The sequence below is a fragment of the Bos indicus x Bos taurus genome, chromosome 9 (genome assembly GCF_003369695.1).
Source record: "Bos indicus x Bos taurus breed Angus x Brahman F1 hybrid chromosome 9, Bos_hybrid_MaternalHap_v2.0, whole genome shotgun sequence".
Lineage (NCBI taxonomy): Eukaryota > Metazoa > Chordata > Mammalia > Artiodactyla > Bovidae > Bos > Bos indicus x Bos taurus.
The window spans coordinates 51916460-51938951 of record NC_040084.1 but is presented as its reverse complement, the minus strand read 5'-3'; positions in this window follow the sequence as shown (position 1 = coordinate 51938951).

Sequence of the window (22492 nt, the reverse complement as noted above, 5' to 3'; positions counted from 1 at the left end):
CTTTAATGTAAAATCGACTTTAAAGTTGTAAATACCTATAGAACCCAAAAGAAGAAACTGCTGATTTCACAGTTTTACTAAGTATAACCTAATTCTGGGGTTCCAGTGGCAAATGAAATCCCAGAGCATCCCGCAGTTTCAGAATCACAGGATCCTTCCATGTCCTGTAGAGTCTTTGGAGTCTGAGGAGCTCTCTGCACTACTGCCAGCTGCCATTGTTTGGCATTGCTCTTTCAGAGTTCCCATCTCCCCCTCTGTCAGGGAATTCTTAAAGCTGCTCATAGTGGCCCCTAGTTCTATATCTGCTTCAGGATAGAGGTTTATGTCTTTGATGATTCCCAATGGAGAATGGAGTTACTCCTGCTCTTTCCCGAACAAAAGCAGTCTCCTTAGTGTTGCAAAGGAAATCAAACCTTTTGTCCAGGAACATGCTTGAAGAGTCAGTTTCACTGTTGTGCATGTGACACGTCCTGTGACACGGTCTACTGATGTCCATATCAACGAAACGTCATCCAAAGGCACATCTGCTCATAATGTCCATCATATTTGCTTGCCCAATTTTCAGTTTTCTGGTCAGTGAAACTTTAGCCACATTGTAGGCTCTTGAGGAAGCTGCACATTATGCCTGGGACATATGGTCATGCTCCCTCAATTCGCTTTTAAATACAATTATTCTTAGATTTTACCCTTTGAATAGAGCTTACTTGCAGAGAACATAAGCAATAAGCAAACTCAAATTGATCCACAAATTGAAATATATTAGATGGTTAATATTAAAAAAATTTTTTTTCTTAAAGTGTATTTATTGAATTCCTTCAAGGTATTGTAGTAATTTAAATTGTGTACACCTTTATAAAATATTTACCATTGCTTCTATATATATAGAAGACAGATAATAAGCATTTCTTCGTTGATTGAAATTATAGTACACCTATGTTAGTAAATAAAACATTCAAATATTAATTTTGAAGTCAAGAATGGTCTACCATACTTATAGTAAAATGTCTCCAACTCTACCATATTCTAAATCTACTATGAATTTATATATTTTTGTTCCTTGAAACCCCCCAAAATAATGATTAATTTAGTTATTATTATTAAGCTCTTTATAAAATATATATATATATTAATGTATTAAATATTTAACTTAATAAAGAAAGTATAATTATCCCTGTTTAACAGATAAATGGGTTTCCCTGGGGGTACAGTGGTAAAGAATCTGCCTCTCAATGCAGGAGATGTAAGAGAGGTGGGTTTTATCCCTGGGTCAGGAAGATCCAGTGGAATAGGAAATGGCAACCCACTCCAGTACTCTTGCTTGGAGAATCCCATTGAGAGAGGAGCCTGGCAGGCTACAGTCCATGGGGTCACAACAGTCAGACATGACTCAGTGACTAAACCACCACCACTAGCACCTGGACACATAAGCTCCGTTTTTATAGTAATGTATAAAGTCAGAACAGAGATCAGAAGCAATTTGAATGCAGGCAAACCAGAATGAGTCCTGGGTATAGATATAATAAAATCTTGAAGAATGTTATCCCGTTTTTCAATCCAGGTAAACTAAATACGGTGTCCTTGAAAAGAACCTAATATTTGAACAGAATAATTCAGCAAATATTTTATCATTACTTTCCAGCCTGTTTTTAAATATACTTCGCAGCAACATTCATGATTGTTGTTCTTCTATTTTAGTTTGCTTAAATGATGAGAGTGGAGACTGTAGAGAGGGTAGGAAGGGGAAATGTGGAAGATGGCAAAGACTTGAATTAGAAAATTAAATGGCAACAATTGCTTGGCAATTCATTCCTAAAATCAAGGTATATTAGTTTTAACTTGGCTCTGGCAGTAATGATTATCAATGAAATAACCCTAAATAATCCAAAACATATGTGCATTTATTGTATGCATTTTACATTAACTGTAGATTGTGAGCACAGGTGGCCTCCCTCAGGACTTTAGGAAACATGTTCTTGTATAAATCTTTTTGTGCCAACCGTTTAAAAAAAGTGGTAGATTTTTCTTCTGATATATTTTCACTTTCGTCTGTGTGTATGTTGATAGGCATTTACTATACATGTTACTTATACAACTGGAGTTATTTGTTATTCCTGGAGCTGTTAACAGAAAACACAAATTAAGCTATATTAATAAATGCAAATGTTTGCAACCTCTTGCAACACCTTGATGGTGACACTTTATTCTGATGATAATGAAATGCTAGATAACATTTAAAAATTTTCCTGAAGTGACAGAATTTTCCAAAGTTTTCCTTGTCTGGGCCATCCAGAGATGAGTTGACATGTTCAACAATGTAGGTTCTACATCTCCAAGAGATCTGGACATCCCATATTCTGCACCCCAGGAACAGGAACTACACTGGTGCTTGACACTTTGAACACTTTCATATGATCTGGCTATTCAAAAATGCCCACTTACAAATTGTAAATTAGTTTCTTTCTACACATCAGTCTTTTTGAAACAAGTAAAGTGCAGCTAACAATTATTTTTATTTATTATGATTGGTGTTCTCTTCATTAACTGGAACTCTAGAATATGAGTATGGTGCCCATCCAAACATGACCCTCTTCAATGTGCATGTTACATTTAAAGCCATTCATTTTCAAAACCTGAAAAAAATCCTTTTGTGACAAAATCTTCCATATTTTGTCTCATACAAGATTTAGTACCTAGTAACTATCACAATACTGAGGATTCCTTCCTAATCTTACCTCACAGTTTGAAGTCCCCAAGGATGCCATCAAGAAGCAAATATTTATATCTATTTGCTAGAGTTTGGGAAAAGAGCTGGAAGTACCTGCCAGACCTCACTCTTGTTTCTAACTGGATCAACTTTTAGTCGATAAACTAAGATCCATACTGAAACTCTACCAGCAAGGAGAAATAGGAGTATGGGATTCAGGACATTCATTTTGTATGGGTATAAATTTTGTCCCAAGAAACAAGAGTACAGGAATATTCATATTTCTTTTTTAAAAGTAATATTTAATCTATTTTAACTCCTGATATTCAGACTTGCACTAAGATCATGAAAAGATCTTGGTCTTACTGAGCAGGTAACTCCAGGTGGGAGCACACAGCATCTGCTTTGAACCTATTCTTAAGACTTAAATCCCAACCCTGAAAGCTGAAAATAAGCAATAGGGATGAATATTTTATTTCATCACTTTGTAAATTGTGTGTTTCTTTTCAACTGTTATGCCAAGTATAAACTTTCAGAATTTGTTAGTAGAAGGAAGCCATGTTAGACCTAATTTTGCTACTGATTCAACCAAGTTTAATATTGCTAATGTTATATTATAATTGTGTGGAATAAGGTATTTTTAAAAGCCTAAGAAGTAAATTTGGTTTAAACTCTAAGAAGGCAATTTCACTTCAAGGTTGTCACTTAATAGTTTGCAGATATTGCAAAATGCAGATATTGCAAATTGTCATTTACTTTTCATTTCTTTTTTTTAATTTTATGAGAGAAAAAGTATAGTTTCTAGGATTTTTTTTTTATTTTACAAATTTCCTTTTTTTCCTTTCTTGCAAATCCTGTAAAAAGAATAACAAAATATTCTAAGTTTAGCTTCTTAGTATTTTATCTAATTTATTTTAGAAAATTCATTCAAATACCATATTTAGGTAATTTCTGCTTAAGCAAAGATTCCTGAACTATCAGAGGAAACATGATGTTGAAGAGAAAGAGTTTGTTTCAGTCTTGAAACTGATTGTTCATGTATTTAAAAGAAATCTCTAATCATTCATCTTTGTAATAATTGCTTATAAAATGAATTTACAACTCCGTAAGTTTTATTTGCTCTAGGGTATTTTAAGACTTCTTTTCCTAGAACAGTGACATCAAATCATCAACAAGCATTCAGAGAGATCATGTGGGTTGCAGCACTTCCCTGGAGTCAGGGACAGAAAAAGGAACAGACATGTTTGAATATATTCAATTGACTAAAGAAGAGAGGGGGTGTATATTTTATTTTAGATCCAGCCAGAAAGATGACAGTGACTGTCATGGGAATTTTGTCACTGCTTTGAGAGGTAAAATACTGATGGTAATGATGTCCAAAGAGGTGAACTGGGTTCTTAAAGAATTTGATATGTAGTTTAGTAAAAATTTTCAGGCTTTTATTACTGAGATTTTTGACTCAAAGTGCCTCTTGTTAAGGTTTTCCTTTAAGGGTGAGAGGTTAGTCCAGTTCTTTCATGTAAAGGTCTTAGCACGGTAAAAAGTGAAATCATAGTTTTTAAGCTTCATAAATGAGTAACTTTGAGCTATTTGTACCTCTGCAACTTTGCTGTGAAGAATGCAGTGACAGTTTCTGTGCTGTTTGCCTATGAGATGATTTCCTTGAAGTCCCATAATGAGTTGTTTTTGGCAGGATTAATGAGTATTATAATGGTAAATGGATGTTTGCAGCTCAGTTGTGTTCCATCACAGAGTAACATGGGGTTTCTGGTCCCTTGGAGGTCATAATTGGTGGCATTAATGCAGTTTTTAATTACAATTCTTGAAAAAAATGAATTGGAACCAAAACAGAAGCTAAATGATCATCTCTCTGCTGCTTCAGACAGTATAAACAGAGGACTGTTGCTAACTCTGATATCTACAATTTGAATCATACCCTTCAAATAGAACATATGCAGTATATTTTGATGGTGATTTTGTTTAAAAGTGACTTGTTTGCCTTTTTTTCCCTTATTCATATATATTGAAACATATTTATAATAGCTTTTATTATATTATATATAATATATACATGTAAAATATATACCTATAGTATACATAGATATGAAATATATGCATATTATAAAGATACATATAGAAATATAAGTGAAGGCGGACATAAAATTATATGTTCACTTCTTATATTTATACCCCAGTATTTGTTTCCTGATTTTCACTGTTAGTATTGAGCAATATAATTGTAATTAATTCCCAAAGCGCTATGAATGAACTAGAATGCACTAAGCCATTTTTCTTTCTCTCTTTCCACACACGTGTGAGAAATTACTAATAGCTGCTACTTCAGCATATCCCATTTTGCAGTATTATGTTCGTGGTTTTTAGTGGCAAGTCCAAAATTGATCTATAGGATAACACTTGAAAAATGTTCTATGGAGAGGAAAATACCTCATAAGATGATATGGCATATATATATATATATATATAGAGAGAGAGAGAGAGAGAGAGAGAGAGAGAGAGAGAGAGAAAGAGAGAGAGAGAAAGATAATATAAAATTTAAAAATCCACAAAACCAGACACTTATTTCTTATCTATAAGTTGCCTCAACTGCTTTGGTTACCATATATATCCTTCTAACAATAATATAATCATTATTTAATATTTCAGTTATTGGAATAAATCACAGGGCAAAATATTAGACTGTGGTTAATTAACAAACAATTAGTAGTAAGTGAAATATTAGAGATTAAATGAATATGTTACCTTTTTATGTTCTTGCTAAAGTGAGTAAATGTAGAGTCTATTCCTTATTTTCAAAGCTGTTTACAAAGATATTGTTGGTATCTGATTTTTTTTGAGATAAAAGCACATGGGGCAGATATGCATTTGAATCAGTGGCAAGCAATCATATTTATGGAAAAAGTGCAAAAAGCTGGAAGCCATGGAATTGTTTCCATATTTATGTTTGAGTTTTGGTGAGAAAAGCAGTTTAAATCTTCTCAGAATTGCCAGCATTAAAAAAAAAAATTGCCTTTCTCAACTGTGTGTCTTTGAAACTTACATGTTATTTTGAGTCTTACCATCACATAAAATTCACTGATAGGCTCAAATATCTGGTTCCACTAGTCCTGTAAAACAGTTTCATTTTCTATTTGTAAGAAACAAACAAAGCAAATAAAAACAGACAAGCAAATGAAAATCCTCTCCCTCCGTCATATTTATGAACAGGAATTTCAGAATTGTGGAGCAAATTTTTAACAACATCCCCTACCCAAGAACGGGAACCCAGTCTTGGTTTTATGCAGCTCCATTCTCTTCGTGCTCATGATGATTGAATGCACTGAAGTTGCTTTGTTTTTTCTTTAGAAGAGTGATGATAGTGATTAATTCAGTTGATGCATCATTGTCCAATCTCCACCATTTTAGTAGTTTCTACGAAATGTCTTAAAATAGTTAGACAGCATTTATACATGTGAGAATTCTGTGTGCTTTTGCATATTATCATTCTAAATCTGATGTTTATTGTGTCAACCATACCATCTAAAAATATTGGGGGAAAAAAAGAGACCAAAATGCAAGTGAAAATTTAGCGTTTAAGTAGATGTTTAATACCACTGAACATATATATGTGTTATATGTGTGTATATAGACACAGGTGTTTGTGATACACATGTACACATATACATATATATAAATAAAATTTTAGAATTTATCCAGAGTATGCTAGCAGTGAACATTCTGCCCTAATTACTTTTTTGTGAATTTTTTAGCTATTAAATATAGATTGTATAATATAACTTCTCAGTTTCATAACATAATAGTAACAATACCAAATAATAATAGTTAACTCTTCTCAAGTTCACTCTGTGCCAAGCACTTATACATTTTTTACCTCACACAATCCTTTGGAATAAGTACTGGTATTTTCTTCATGTTAAAGATGAACAAATAGAACAGACAGGCTGGGTGACTTTCCCAGGTCATACATGTCTTGGCAGAGCAGGATGAGGGTTAGGATTCATCTCTGTGTCTCCAAGCTGGTCATTCTTAAAACCTCTACAATGCCTATGGGAAGGGACAGAAGTAAGAGCAAAACAATAACAAAACTTCAGTTATATGTTTAGCTACAATGTTCAGTGATGTAAATTGAATGTTTTAATAGGATCTTAATACTCTTTCTGGGCTTCCCAGGTGGCTCAGTGGTAAAGAATCTGCCTGCCAATGCTGAAGACACAGGATATGGGAGCTTGATCCCTGGATTGGGAAGATCCCCTGGGGCAACCCACTCCAGTATTCTTGCCTGGAGAATCCCCTGGACAAAGAAGCCCGGCGGGCTACGGTCCATGGGGTCACAAAGAGTCGGACATGACTTAGCCACTAAGCACATGAGGATGAGTCTTGAGCAGCAGAGGTTAGTTCAATTGATTCAGAATTTATTGAGCCCCTACTTTATACCTGGTACACAGTACTAAAGGAAACACTGCACAGCACAGCACTGTTATTGTTTTAGTGGGCCTTATAGATTACATACTATACACAATTCACTTTTGAAGTGAAGAAACAAATTTTAACTGAGTTTAAATGTGGCCGGAAGCAGTGACACAGCAGTAGTTACTGCCTTTCTTCCTATAGGTTCAGCCCACAGCTATATGTGATCACAGGCCCATACCTTAGACCTTGTGTGGAAAGTTGAATGACATCCACTATTAAAGGCCACAGTATGTAGAATAGGATAGCGTAATGGTGAGTGCTGGACTGCAGAGATGGGCAGATCTGAAACCAAAGCTTAGCCTTTCTACTCATTAACTACTTGGCTGTGTATAAACCAATTAAGGCTTATGTGCTTCACTTTATTTACCTGTAAGATCATGGTAACAGTATTTCTCACAGGTTGTTGTAAAAGTCAAATAGTGCATTTGAAGCACTTAGCCCCCGCACAGAAAGCATTCAGTAATTGTGTGTGTTTGTGTTATTAAGTGTAAGTGTAACTTTTTTTGGAGTGGGTCTTACACAATTGTTATCCAGTGCAGCGTCCCCTTGTTTTTCAAAAGCGGTCTAAAACAAATGTTTGAAAATGAAATTAAAATCACTTCTGTCTCAACTATCATGATTATACTACAAACAGTGAAATTTTAAAATTCAAACTTTAGGCATTGTTAATATTAGCAAGATATTCCCCAAATGTCTCAATACTTTAATGAAGCATGTGGCTGGTCTGTTGTCAGATGTCCTTCCTGAAAACATTTTAATTGATAGTGAATTTTGAAGAAATTAGGAAGCACATTTGAATGTAATTTATCATAGATGAATAAAGTCAAAGCTCCAAGACAGAAGTTATAGAGATTTGAGGTTGAATTCCAGCTGTTCTTTTGGCCCCCACTCCCTCTCCCGCCTCTTCCCCCTTCTTCTTTCAACCTGGCTTCCTTTCCTCCCTTTGAAATGTTTGAAGACCTGAGATATTTTCATTTACTCTGTTATGGCTTCCCTGGTGGCTCAGAGGTTAAAGTGTCTGCCTGGAATGTGGGAAACCTGGGTTCAGTCCCTGGGTTGGGAAGATCCCCTGGAGAAGGAAATGGCAACCCACTCCAGTACTCTTGCCTGGAGAATCCCATGGAGGGAGGAGCCTGGTAGGCTACAGTCCATGGGGTCGCAAAGAGTCGGACATGACTGAGCAATTTCTCTTTCACTTTCCCTTTCCAGCTCTTCTACTTCTTTGGCCTCAGGCAAATGCTTGTCTGGACTGAAGCACAGTTGTGAAAGTGAAAGTGAAGCCTCTCAAGTTATGTCCAACTCTTTGAGACCCCCATGGACTGTAGCCTACCAGGCTTCTCTGGCCATGGGATTTTCCAGGCAAGAGTACTGGAGCACAGTTGTACCAACTGTGAAAATGAAAAAGGCCTGTTGTGACTATTAATAATGATACATGCAAAGGTCCTGGGATGAGGCCTGGGACTTAGGCAAATAAAATTCATTGCTATTAATGTTGTTAATATTTCTTGTCCAAGGTATGGATAATTATCAATAATGCTAATCTATCACTCGTTTCTTCAGTTGTGCAAATTGTGTATCTATATTTTATGATTTAGATGTATTATCCTGCTGCTGCTAAGTTGCTTCAGTCATGTCCGACTCTGGTATTATCCTAGAATCAATTAATTTAGTCATTGTACCTATACAGTTTAAAGAAAAAGATTATTATTTTGAAAGTTCCATTATTTTGTAGACTAGTATTCAGAGTTTTTGTGTTTAATTTATTAAAGAAGGAAAGAGAAAAAAAAATAGTTTTCAAGAAAGTAAATTATTTCTGCTAAAAATAATTGTAAGCTTTTGAGTTTTTCCGTGTGGTAAATATGTTATGTTTCAGTTCAGTTCAGTCACTTAGTCACGTCTGACTCTTTTTGACCACACGGACTGCAGCACACAGGCTTCCCTGTCCAACACCAATTCCTGGAGCCTACTCAAACTCATGTCCATCACGTTGGTGATATGTCACTGGCATCACTGGCATCGGTGATTGAGTCACTGATGCATTGGTGATGCCAAGGTTATAGTTAAATGTACCTATAGAACTGATGATTAAAAAATATGACCAATTTCTTTAAATAAAGGAAAAATTTTAACTTCAGTATATTATGAGCATGATATTTGAGAAGTTGTAAAAATTAAGCTCTTAAATTTCATTTATATTTATCCCTACTCTAAAAATATTAAAAGATTGATCCTCTCAGTATTATATACTCCCTTAATTTGAATATAGTTAGTTTTAAGATATCAAATTTTAACAGATGAATTTACTTATAGAAGACTGATTAGTATATAACTTAAAACCACTAAATATAAAGTGTTTGAGATAAAATGACATACATTTTATTATATATTTAGACTTGTGACAGGAAAAACTGTGGATTTTGGCTGATCTTCAGGTTAGCTCCTGATGTATAATATAGTAAATTTTAAAATAATGAGTTTTATAAGCTGAAGTTTTACTTCCATGAAACCATTTACATCAGATTTTAAGACATGTGAACTTAAAAATAGTAATTACATTATATGTCCTATCAAATTATAGTGAGTATAGCGATAGTTTTATTTTTCTGTAAAGGAAGTTTCATGTTATTAAATCCCTGAGCCACTACATTTTAAAAAATCACTAATTGGTATTCTGAATATCATGGATCAAATATACTGAAAGAAACTAATTGAATAATATGTTTTCATTAAATCTATTTGAAGTTAGTAAAGACCTTAAATTTAAGATACCAGAATGCATTAAACAAGTAAAGCCTGAACAGTTTTGAGGGATAATCTTAAATCAAAACTATAATTTTGTTTTGGGGGCATCATACCAACACTGGGTATATAAATGCTACATTTCAGGTCACAGGATATAGAATGTGATTCAAAATTCTTTTCTTGATCTTCAAGGGAATGATGGTCCTGAACACAGGGCCAAGCATATCCTCTTAAAGAGAATTTTCAATAAATGTTTGTTGAGTGAATATTGAACATGATTTTACTTCTCTGACTGTGAGTTGGTGTGAGTTTACTATATAAAAAAGAAAATGAATTGAAGCAATTTGGAGCTTTTAGTAGACAAGCACTAAAATTAAGATAAACTTTTGCTCTTGTTTGACTAATGTTTCCCAAATCAGTATTCACGTTCTCCAATTCTGGTGAGCTACAGTCCATGGGGTCGCAAAAAGTTAGGCATGACTGAGCATGCACTATGGATTTCCAAAAAAATTAGTCTTTTTAAAAAATAGATAGATGATTAACAGATGAATAGATCAATGTAATTAGAGAAATAGAAACCCAGGAGAAAAGAAATATTCTTAGTATTTCAGAGAGTCTAGGTTACTTTCTGCTCCTAAGAAAAACCTACCCACTTTGAGTTATTCCTGTTGATACTTCCTATAAGATATTTCCTATTGGTCCTAGATTAAAGAAAAGAAACATTTTCTCCTTCATTTGTAATTGGTATTTTTCATTGTGTTCATTTATACTCATGCCTTTTCAATATTCCAGTTTTTTTCTCCTCTATCTACTCTGTCAAGGAAGTTGGGTTATAGTAGATCAAATGAAGAATAGCCTGCCCTTTCTTCATGACATTTGATTGTTATTCAAAGCTCTACTATATTGCAAACAGCTAATTATCTGATAAAGTTTATAAATTTAAGCTTAAATTTAAAATAAATGTATGTAATAAGCACATTTTACACCATGTATATAAACTAATGGCCATATTTATGAATCAATTAAGACAAACGTAACTTTGAGTATGGTGCAAATGCTAATTCCCCCTTTTAAACTTCATCGCATGAATTATGCTTGGTTATCTCAATGGGCCTCCTCTGGCCCATTTTCCCACATGAGGTAGGGGAATATTTATAGATTGCCTTTTTTCAATGTTCCATTTTTTAACAATTCAAGGTCTTTGCAGATTTCACTGCTAGCCCTTTCACCTTCTTCCACTTTTCCCTGCACAATTTGTCTCTGGAAATGGCGCACTAAGTGGACTGTCCCCCATTATTCTCTCACCACTTCCTCTCCCTGAGGTCCCTCTCCTGGACTGTCTTACTTTTCCTGTGGTCACTGCATGTCCCTGCTTTATGTTTCCTATGTCTTCACTCAAGCTGTGTGCTCTGTGACTAGCTATACATTAAGGATGCTTTTTCACTTCCACAACCAACAAGTCACTTAGGTTCATTGACTTTGATGGTTCTATTTTTCATATCTTGTACATAAAAGGGTCATTTTCTTTTCTTCTGAATACTGCATTAAACACCATTTTGGAAGGAAAGGATTGACTTTTAAGGATAGTGTCACCACTAAGAATTATATCACCCATGGAAATGAAAAGTAATTTTTCATAGGGTTCTGTCTTTTCTCTCTTTTTGATCAGGTCCTATGACATTCAAAGCTCCTAGGAATAATCAAAGGAAATATTTGTTCCTGGGACCATAGAAGCTGGCCAAATAGCTGTCATTTAAACCCTTGTGAATAATAGGGAAGTAGTATAACTTCTATGCTTCCTCTACCCGCTACCCTCCAGTTAGTGGGCATCTGGTACAAAGTCAAGAGTTTCTAGGTACTAAAAATCCCAGCATCTGCTGGTGCTACATGTGGCTGCCATAAACTTGATTCAGGGAGTTAGAAGACTGTAGTATGAGTGCCTGCTTTATGCTTTAGTGTTCTTCCCCAGAATGACTGCTATATCAAGCAACAGTTTCCTAACCTTCTGGTTACTTAAAATGAAAGTATTATAAGATCTATTATTCTGTAACAAAATTTTGCATTCAAATTTATTGTGTTTTTTTAACCTCTGATTTTGAAAGTTTTCTTATAAGGCAAATAAATATGCAAAACTAAAAACATAGTGATATTTGGAGGGTAAAATTACTTTCAACTTTCATATAAATATATTTTTCACAAAAGAACTCTTCATTAAATATTAATTGAGCATCCCCCTACTTGCTAAGCCCTGCTCTGGGTCCTAGGGATGTACAATAAACAATATTGGCAAGATTTCAATATTTTTATAATATTGACAATGTCCCAGAGGAAGCAAGACAGACAATATACAAGAACATATTTGATATGATAGCATGGGTCATACCTGAATGGTTTTGTGGTTTTCATTCTCTTTGCCTTCTGATAGATAAGGATAAAAGGCTTATGGAAGCTTCCTGATGGGCCATGTTCAGTAAATCTTAATCCAATTTTCTGTTGATGGGCAGGGCTATGTTCCCTCCCTGTTGCTTGACCTGAGGCCAAACTATGGTGGAGGTAATGAAGATAATGGAGAGGAGACCACCTTCAAAAGGTCCCATGCATGCACTGCTGCACTCAGTGCCTCCAACCCTGAAGGAGGCCATTGCTGACCCAGGCCTCTGCTGGAGACTCCAGGACACTCATGGGATTGTCTGGGTTAGTTTCTTGTGGGGTCACTGCTCCTTTCTCCTGGGTCCTGGTGCACACAAGGTTTTGTTTGTGCCCTCCAAGAGTCTGTTTCTCCAGTCGTGTGTAAGTTTCAGTGGTTCTATGGTGGGGTTAATGGCGACCTCCTCCAACAGGGCTTATGCCCTACCAAGGTCTGCTGCGCCCTGCAGCAGGCCACTGCTGATCTGTACCTCCAGGAGACACTCAGACACAGTTCTGGCTCAGTCTCTGTGGGTTGGGCTTGCATTTTGTGCCTTTCCCAGGTCTGAGCAGCTCAGGCAACCAGGTGCTTTGTGAGCATGCTCTCCCATGTGGGCCATGTGTCTTAATCACCAGCCTGGTCCCGGCTGCTCAGTTTCCTGAGTGTGCTGTGAGAGCACCATCTCAGGTGTCCCATATGTCTCCTCTGGAGAGCTGATCTCAGGCTGCGACTCTCCTGGCGGATGTCAACCATCCAGGACCTTAGGAAGACCTGGTAGCAGCTAGGAGCCTTCTCAAAGTTTGGTGGAAGATGCCTTCTTTGGGGCTGAGATTGCAGCAGCCCCTTGCCTTCCAGCTCTCTGCCTCTGGGCAGGGAGGGGCCAGTATGCAGCTAATACCAAATCCTTTGTTATTTCCTCAATCCTTTGTTCTGCTATCAGGAAGAACTGTTGAAAAATCTTTAAGAGATGGGAATACCATACCACCTGACCTGCCTCCTGAGAAATCTTATGCAGATTAGGAAGCAACAGTTAGAACTGGACATGGAACAACAGACTGGTTCCAAATCCGGAAGGTGTTTGTCAAGGCTGTATATTGTCACCCTGATTATTTAACTTATATGCAGAGTACATCATCTGAAATGCCTGGCTGGATGAAGCACAAGCTGGAATCAAGATTGCTGGGAGAAATATCATAACCTCAGATATGCAGATGACACTACCTTTATAGCAGAAAGTGAAGAAGAACTAAAAAGCATCTTGATGAAAGTGAAAAAGGAGAGTCAAAAAATTGGCTTAAAACTCAACATTCAGAAAAATAAGATCATGGCATCTGGTACCATCCCTTCATGGCAAAGATGGGGAAGCAATGGAAACAGTGAGAGACTTTTATTTTGGGGGGCTCCAAAATCACTGCAGATGGTGAATGCAGCCATGAATATAAAAATGTGTGCTAATTGGAAGGAAAACTAAGATCAACCTAGAAAGCATATTGAAAAGCAGAGACATTACTTTACCAACAAAGGTCTGTCTAGTCAAAGCTATGATTTTTCCAGTAGTCATGTATGGATGTGAGAGTTGGACTGTAAAGAAAGATGAGTGCATAAGAATTGATGCTTTTGAACTGTGGTGTTGGAGAAGACTCTTGAGAGTCCCTTGGACTGCAAGGAAATCCTACTAGTCAATCCTAGTGGAAATCATTCCTGAATATTCATTGGAAGGACTGATGTTGACGCTGAAATTACAATACTTTGGCCACATGATGCAAAGAACTGACTCATTTGAAAAGACCCTGATGCTGGGAAAGATGGAGAGCAGGAGGAGAAGGCGACAACAGAGGATGAGGTAGGATAGCATCACCGATTTGATGAACATGAGTTTAAGTAAGCTCCAGAAGTTGGTGATGGACAGGGAGGCCTGGCATTCTGCAGTATATGGGGTTGAAAAGAGTAGGACATGACTGAGTGACTGAACTGAACTGATGACTCAGTTCATCAGTTCAGTTCAGTTCAGTTCAGTCACTCAGTCGTGTCCAACTCTTTGCAACCCAATGAATCGCAGCACGCCAGGCCTCCCTGTCCATCACCAACTCCCGGAGTTCACTCAGACTCATGTCCATCGAGTCAGTGATGCCATCCAGCCATCTCATCCTCTGTCGTCCCCTTCTCCTCCTGTCCCCAATCCCTCCCAGCATCAGAGTCTTTTCCAATGAGTCAACTCTTCGCATAGCATGGTGATTGAATGGGGCAATGGTAAAAAGGAGGATGGAGGAATGCTAATTTTGATTTATTATAGTAGTTGGGGAAACTTCACTAGAGAGAAGCTATTTGAGCTGATGACTGAGAATAGACAAAGGGAATGAGGTGTAAAAAAGACCTGGGGGCACTAGGACTGGTGTAAATGCTTAAGTGTGAGAATGAGCTTAGTGTTCAAAGTGCAGAAGGAAAGCCAGTGTGGAAGGAGGAGCGAAAGTTGAGTTGGGCATGAAAGAGCCAAAAATTTGATGACCTAGGTTATGGCAAGGAGTTTTATATCTTCAGTTCAGTTCAGCCACTCAGTCGTGTCTGATTCTTTGTGACCCCATGGACAACAGCACACCAGGCTTCCCTGTCTTCACCAAGTTCCAGAGCTTGCTCAAACTCATGTCCATCAAGTCGGTGATGCCATCCAACCATCTCATCCTCTGTCACCCCCTTCTCCTCCTGCCTTCAATCTTTCCCAGCATCAGGGTCTTTTTCATTGTGTGCCAGCTCTTCGCATCAGGTGGCCAAAGTATTGGAGTTTCAGCTTCAACATCAGTCCTTCCAATGAATATTCAGGACTGATTTCCTTTAGGATTGACTGGTTGGATCTCCTTGCAGTCCATGTCTCTCAAGAGTCTTCTCCATACCACAGTTCAAAACATCAATTCTTTGGTGCTCGGCATCCATACATGACTACTGGAAAAACCATCTTTTTGAGTTTTCTGACTGTTGTAGGAAGGATGGACTGTAGAGATTAGGATTTTGAATGAATATAAAGATAGCTCTGAGAAATTTATTCTGGCAATATAATGAGAGGTAATGGAAATTTGCATTAAAGAAGTATTAAATGGAAATGGAGGGGGCTAGACAGATTTTGCTCACAGTTTGGAGGTAAAGACAACAGATCTTCTTGACAGCTTGGGTGGAAGAAGAGCGAGGGCAGTGGCGAGGGAGGAAATGGCATCAAGTATGATTCCTAGAATTTTGGGTCCAGCAACTAGGCAGTTAGTAGTACTATTTCCTGAGATGGAGAAACCGAGACAAAAACTAGTTTTGAGGGGCTTGTCAGGTAAACATTGGATACACAACTTTGGAGTATAATGGAGAAGCCAGGAAGTTGTTAGTCAATGGCATATGGATGGTATGAAAAGCCTGAATTGTTAAAAGGGTAGGGAGGTAAACATTAACAGAAAATATGCCAACCCAGGAACATTGTTCTCTCAGCCTCAAGTTTGCTAATGACATTTTTTTTAAGTAAAGTCAGTTTTCACTGTTAATTTCCAAATCATATGAGAAGTATATATTTAACTTTTGCAGAAACTGCTAGGTTGTTTGCCAAGGAGGCTGTAATATTTGACATTTAACATTCCTACCAGCATTGTATGAACATTTATAATCCCACATCTTTGTCAACACTTGGTGTGGCAGTTCCTTGTTTATTTTAGGTATTCCAACAGGTAGCATCTTAATGTGATTTAAGTTTCCATTTTTCTAATGACTAATGATTTTTAGCACATTTGTGTGCGCTTATTTGCCATCTGTATAACTTCCTTGGTTGAATGCCTATACAAATCTTTTACCCATTTTTAATAGGTTGTTTGATTTCTTGTTTTGAGATTTCTGTGTATATTCCAAATACATGCTCATTATAAGATATATACTAACAAATGCTTTCTCTAACTCTTTGACTTTTCATTCTCTTAACAGTATCAAGAGAAAACATGAATGTTCACGGAAGTTTTATTTGTAATAGCCCAAACTAGAAACCACCATGCGTGCATGTGTGCTAAGTCACTTCAGTTGTGTCCGACTGTTTGCCTCCCTATGGGCTGTGGGCCGCCAAGCTTAGAAACCACCCAAATGCCTATAAATAGGTAGACAGATATTTTTAAAAGTGGTGAATCCATAGAATGGAACATTACTCAGATTGACAAAGTGAACTGTTAATAAGGATAATAGAATGGATGAGTGTCAAAATAATTATACTGAATGAAAGAAGCCAGACAAAAAGCAAGACATACTACATGAATCCATTCATATAAAATTTATAGAACTGCAAACACAGAAAAGCACATCAGTAAGAGGAACAGGGAGGCAGGAGGGAGAGGTTGCAAAGAGCTTGAGGAGACTTGGGTGTGATGGATGTGTTCATTATTTTGATCATGGCTATAGTTTCACGCTTGTGTGCTTATGCCAAATCTTACTAAATTATACACTTTAAACATATTGTATGTTTATTGTGTGTCAATTATACCTTATTGAAAAACATAAAAAATATTATAAAATTGTTAGTTTCATATGTTATGTTTTTGTAGCATTAGTAGTAGTCCATCATTTACATAATGGAAACAGTCTAAAATTCTTAGAATAGCACTATGATTTTCTTATTTCTACAAAATAACTTAATTGTATTTCTATCAGGAAGCCAAATGTTTAAAGGTTATATTGACCCTATCTTCAATACATGGTTATATTGCAAGTGTTTTCACATACCACCATGTCCCAAAGTGTAAACTATTAAGTAACATAATAACAAGAATTCTCTATAGAAAATAGATCTATTTTATTGTTTTGCAAAAGTCTGATTGTTGAAGAAAAATGGTGAATCGAAGGATTAGGAGAAAAAGGAAGAGGGACTACTTTAGAATATCCAAATGAATTAGAGGTTATGTCTCCTGATCTTAAGAATCTAAACATGAAAGGTAAAAGATTTAAAAAGGCATTAATGTTATTTCCCTCTTTACTCAGTCTTCCAGGAAGCTCAGAGCCAAACTTTGAGCTCAGTTATAACACATTTATTATTAATATATTTAAATTTCTATTTGGTCTTCAGGCATGATTTTTCCTACTTATATTTCTTATTTTTATACAAGAGAGGTATGGTCTACCAAAAATAAAATGAAGAGTCTTTCAAGTGTCTCAATAAGAAAACTAAAACCCCATTTATAAATGGAAGGACTAAATTAATTCTTGAGTAAATTCCACTGAATAACTTATTATAGAGTTAGATTTACCTTGGTTACTTACAAAATAAGTAATAAAGATACTGTTTATCTTAATTACATCTTAAGATACTTGGTGAATTCATAGTTGTTGGAGTTTAGTAATCTTTGGTAAAGTATAAGATTTATTTATCAATCAGCTGAATAAAAACATAAAATTTGAATAAAGTATAAAAAGTGCTTACTTGTAAGAATAAGAAGTGATCACTTTGCTTGCTTACATGTGAGGAAGTCGAAGCTGATTGCTTACCCTATACCAAAGTAATATAGGTTGAACAGCCTGTAATCGTGATAGTCAACTGTTTCTGACCTACAAAACTAGTGATTTCATATAGTTCTACCTAATATTAATTAGTGGTGAACCCAGGTCTCCTGTGATATTTCCAAGTCTGATATTTTATCAAACTATGCTAGTATTTCAGGAGAAGGCAATGGCACCCCACTCCAGTACTCTTGCCTGGAAAACCCCATGGATGGAGGAGCCTGGTAGGCTCCAGTCCATGGGGTCGCTAAGAGTCCGGCACGACTGAACGACTTCACTTTCACTTTTCACTTTCATGCATTGGAGAAGGAAATGGCAACCCACTCCAGTATTCTTGCCTGGAGAATCCCAGGGCCAGAGGAGCCTAGTGGGCTGCCCTCTATGGGGTCGCACAGAGTCGAACACGACTGAGGCGACTTAGCAGTAGCAGCAGCTGTATTTCACAGATTTTCTCATTATTAAAATCAGAGAATCCACTAATGAGCCCTGGTCCTGGGACGCTGAATTTTCCTATCTTGATAGACAATGAAAGAACCACAGCAATGAAGCACACGAGCAGCGGCTACCTATTTTTTAGCAACTCTCTGAAAAGCCATAGTAAAATACTAGTTTCAGTACAACATATTTTTAAAAAATCCTGACAAGGCAGAAATCAATAGTAGCATTGAAAATGTTTACTAGTTTACACAATCAGCATCTAACTCATTATTTAAAGATCCCCAGTACTTGAAAGACAGCTACGTAAAGGTTTACAGATAACATGCAAGAATTTACTCAATTCAACATCACTATACTAGCAGTCATTATATAGAGTCTTGGTACACATAACAAAGTCAAGTATATACGTTTCCCCCTTTGATAGAGGGGACAGTTCCATCGTATAAATTCAAATTAATTTACCTGTACATTTCTTAACAGACTGGGGTTGAGTGATCTCTCTTCAGGAAATGAGACCTATGTAATTTCACTTTAACTTCTGATAATAAACACCTTTCTTCATATTAGCAGTATTGTTTATTTTATTCTGTGGATGTTGCAAATTTAGCATCTTTAATTGTGCATACCAACCATAATAAACTATTTCTTAGCATTCGAGTATGATTCTTTTGTATGTAGAACCCCAAATGAGTTGTGAATACCCATTAAAAATGTCCCTCTAAATGACTATAATGACAGAGGAGTTGAACAGTCAGTGAAGTTTTCTATTATTTTATTTTGTGTGTATTTTCATTAATAATTTATTGATATAAAAGATAAGAATGTTTTACCTCCACAAATTTGTGTCTGTAATTTGTTCTTGGTGCACAGACATATTGAGGATGCCACTCAGCAGTACTGATTGAACATTTATTTAAACAAATATCAGTATAACCCAACAAGCTGGAAAATCCATGAGTTTGGTTTTGATAGCAGAGCATTTCTCAACAATTTATGTGTGCATGCAAATTTTGGTGCTTTGGATATAGGCTAAAGTATTTGCTTTATATGTATTATTTTGTTTGAATACAAGAAAGCTGGTTTGATTTGTATGTTTCTCCCTTATAGAATTGTTCCAAGGCTCTGTCAGAGATCACGTAGAGTAATTTTTCCCATCAATCTTTGCTGTGCAGCCATGCACGAATGCAGTAGGAAAAAGGGGGCAGAAATCAAATCACTTAATTGCAGCATTTTTCATCTACATCTTTTGTTTTATGGTGGTAAAGGCCCCGGAGTAGCCTACCATGATTCATGGCTGTCACTGCTGCCGTTAGCAGTTCAATCCTTCATTCTAGGCATTTTGGTACTGAAAGTACCTACACAATTACTTTGATGAATATGACTTGTTTGTTTTTTCCCCATTTTTAGCAGAGAGTGGTTGTGCTTAATACAGACATTTAAATAAGATAGTATTCGTGCCCACTGCGTGTGCACTGTATTTCAAAAGTTGTGTGCTGAGTTTAACGATAATATTGCCATTGTCACCCAGTTTTAAGTTTGCTGAGCTTATGGGCTTTTACTCCTATTTTTATGCTTATAGAATGGGAAGGCTTTAAAATAACCCCCACTCTATATAAAAGGTATAACTCACCTTTAAAGATCTCCAAGGCTGTGACAGTTTCCTATGAAACCTCATTTAAAAAAAAAAGTCATTTCATGAGTGTGGCATTACAAAGCCAGCAAACTAGTCTGCCTCTGCATTTATGCCTAGTTGATCATAAAATAATAACATTTTTGGAAATATATGCATGCATCTTCGAAAGTGACTTACAATATTTGCATATTTGGAGAAAATGTCAGTGATGTCAGCAGGGGTTCTGAGAGTAGCTAAATGAGCAAGCTTTTCAAAAATTGCTGTTTTATCAGCTATGCACTGTCAGCACAAAATGCAACCTCTTTAAGGAAGAGACAAAAAAAATAAAAAAGGAAAGTGATTTAATTTCTTCATTAGCTTACTTGCTACGTATTACTTGTACACCTAGCCGTAGAGACTGTGTGATGTAAGCTTGAGGAAATCCATTTAGCATTCCTTTTTACTCTCCTGCCAAAATGTGTTAGAAGTTTTGAGACTCCACCCTTTTTCCAAAAATTAAAGGAAACTGAAGTTCTACTAACATTGGAGAAAAGGCAATTGTTACCATAACTACCTTCTCTTCTCTGGTACCATATTTGAAGCTAATGGGTTTTGTTTGTTTTGCTGTTGTTATGTAGTAATTCTGGTTCTTTTCTTTTCTTTTTTTTTTTCATTTCTTTGTTTACTTTTGCCTGCAAGCTCTAAATATATGTTCTGCATAATATGCCCATGCTTAATAAATGTGTATGTGGCTTGGAGATATAGCATATCTATTATTACCTAGCAATGGTAACAGTGCTCATTGTATTTGTCAAAATAAATTAGTAAAATTATTCACTAGACATTTGAAAAAAAAAAAATCTCATACCTAACCCCAAATAAACCTCAGAACTGAAAAATTGAAACCATATCAATAAACTAATGATCATTAAAATTAGCCTCATTGCAAACTTAAATGTAACAATATCCTAAATAACACTGCTGCTGCTGCTGCTAAGTCGCTTCAGTCATGTCTGACTCTGTGCGACCCCAGATATATGAAAAAATATACCCCAGATATATGAAAGTGTTACTTGCTTAGTCGCGTCTGACTGAGACCCCATGGACTGTAGCCTGCTATGCTCCTCTGTCCATGGAATTTTCCAGGCAAGAACACTGGAATGGGTAGCTATTTCTTTCACTAAATATAGACTTAGTGTATTGTCTTCATCTTGTCATAACATAGCCTATCTAAATTTCAGAACAAGAAAATATGAATAATTTCTTTTCTTTATTAAAATTCATATACAAAACAGCATAATGAAATAATTTTAATTTGTTTTAATAGATATTTATCTTTTGAACTCTTTTTACATTTGTTAAAATGTTTCAATTTTAGTTCAAATGTTCCACATTTGATGACATTAATTTTTCTGTGCAAAAAGTGAATATTTGGGTGTTATGCATTTTAGAATGAATATTTAAAGAATATTTAAAACTGAAACATGAAGGGCTTCTGCCACAAAATTATGTTTCTAATTTAATTCAAGAGAAAAAACATTAGATGATATTTGCAGTAAAATAAATCTTAAGAGGTAAAGCAGAGAAAAGTTCATTGATTTCTCTACTGGAGGACTCAGAGATGCAGAGGTAGAGAGTCAGTTTTTTTTTTCAGATTAGATTTAGTACAACCTGTTAGTTTGTTGTGCTGGCACCCAAAACAGGTGCTGAGGAATGCATCGTATGGCTAGAATAAGTTCTCAGGTGGTGCGTAGTTGTTTCAGTTTCAGCAGATTCAGACTCTAAGACAGAATTTGGGAGATCACCACTAGCGCACAGAAAGGAGGAAGTAAGAGTGGATGGGATGCTGGGAGGCATGCTGGGATAAAGCAACAGCTCACCTGGAGGTTTGCTGACCAGCAAGGATTGCTTGTCAGAAAGCTGTGCATCAAGTTAGCATGGCAGGACTCCTGTTCCAAACGACAGAGGGGAGCCGCCCCGCAGCTGAAGGCTGGGACTGTCTGCTGGACATGCTTCCTGCAGCAGGGAGCACGTATTTCCATATAAGGGGATCTAGGTGGTGCATCTCCATACCTATTGCGGTAGTTAACAAAATTAAACTCATATCTCTCCTGGGGAAGCTGGCTGAGCCTTTAATGTGTATTGGAATATTAATCCATGTGAAACTTCAAGACAGATTATAATGTGCAGTGTTATCCAGAGAGTTTGACCTCAGAACCTATGTTTTGTTCTCATTAAGCATCTTACAGAGCTACTATTCTGTGCATCCTACTTCAGCAGCCACTGCCCTAGTTTGAAGTGAATTTCTCCAGTTCCTAAACTCTTCCTTCCTTCTCCTCCTCCTTCTCTTGTCCTTCTTCTTTATTTTTCATCTCCACCTATATCCCTTCATTTATGGAGCAGAGTCACTCGTAATGGTTATTGCTTAAGAAGCAAACGTCTTAAATTACACAATATATATTAGAAAACCTATGTAGTAACAGTAATTAATTAGAAATTCCAGGAATTACAGGTGGAGAAGGCAATGGCACCCACTCCAGTACTCTTGCATAGAAAATCCCATGGACGGAGGAGCATGGTGGGCTATAGTCCATGG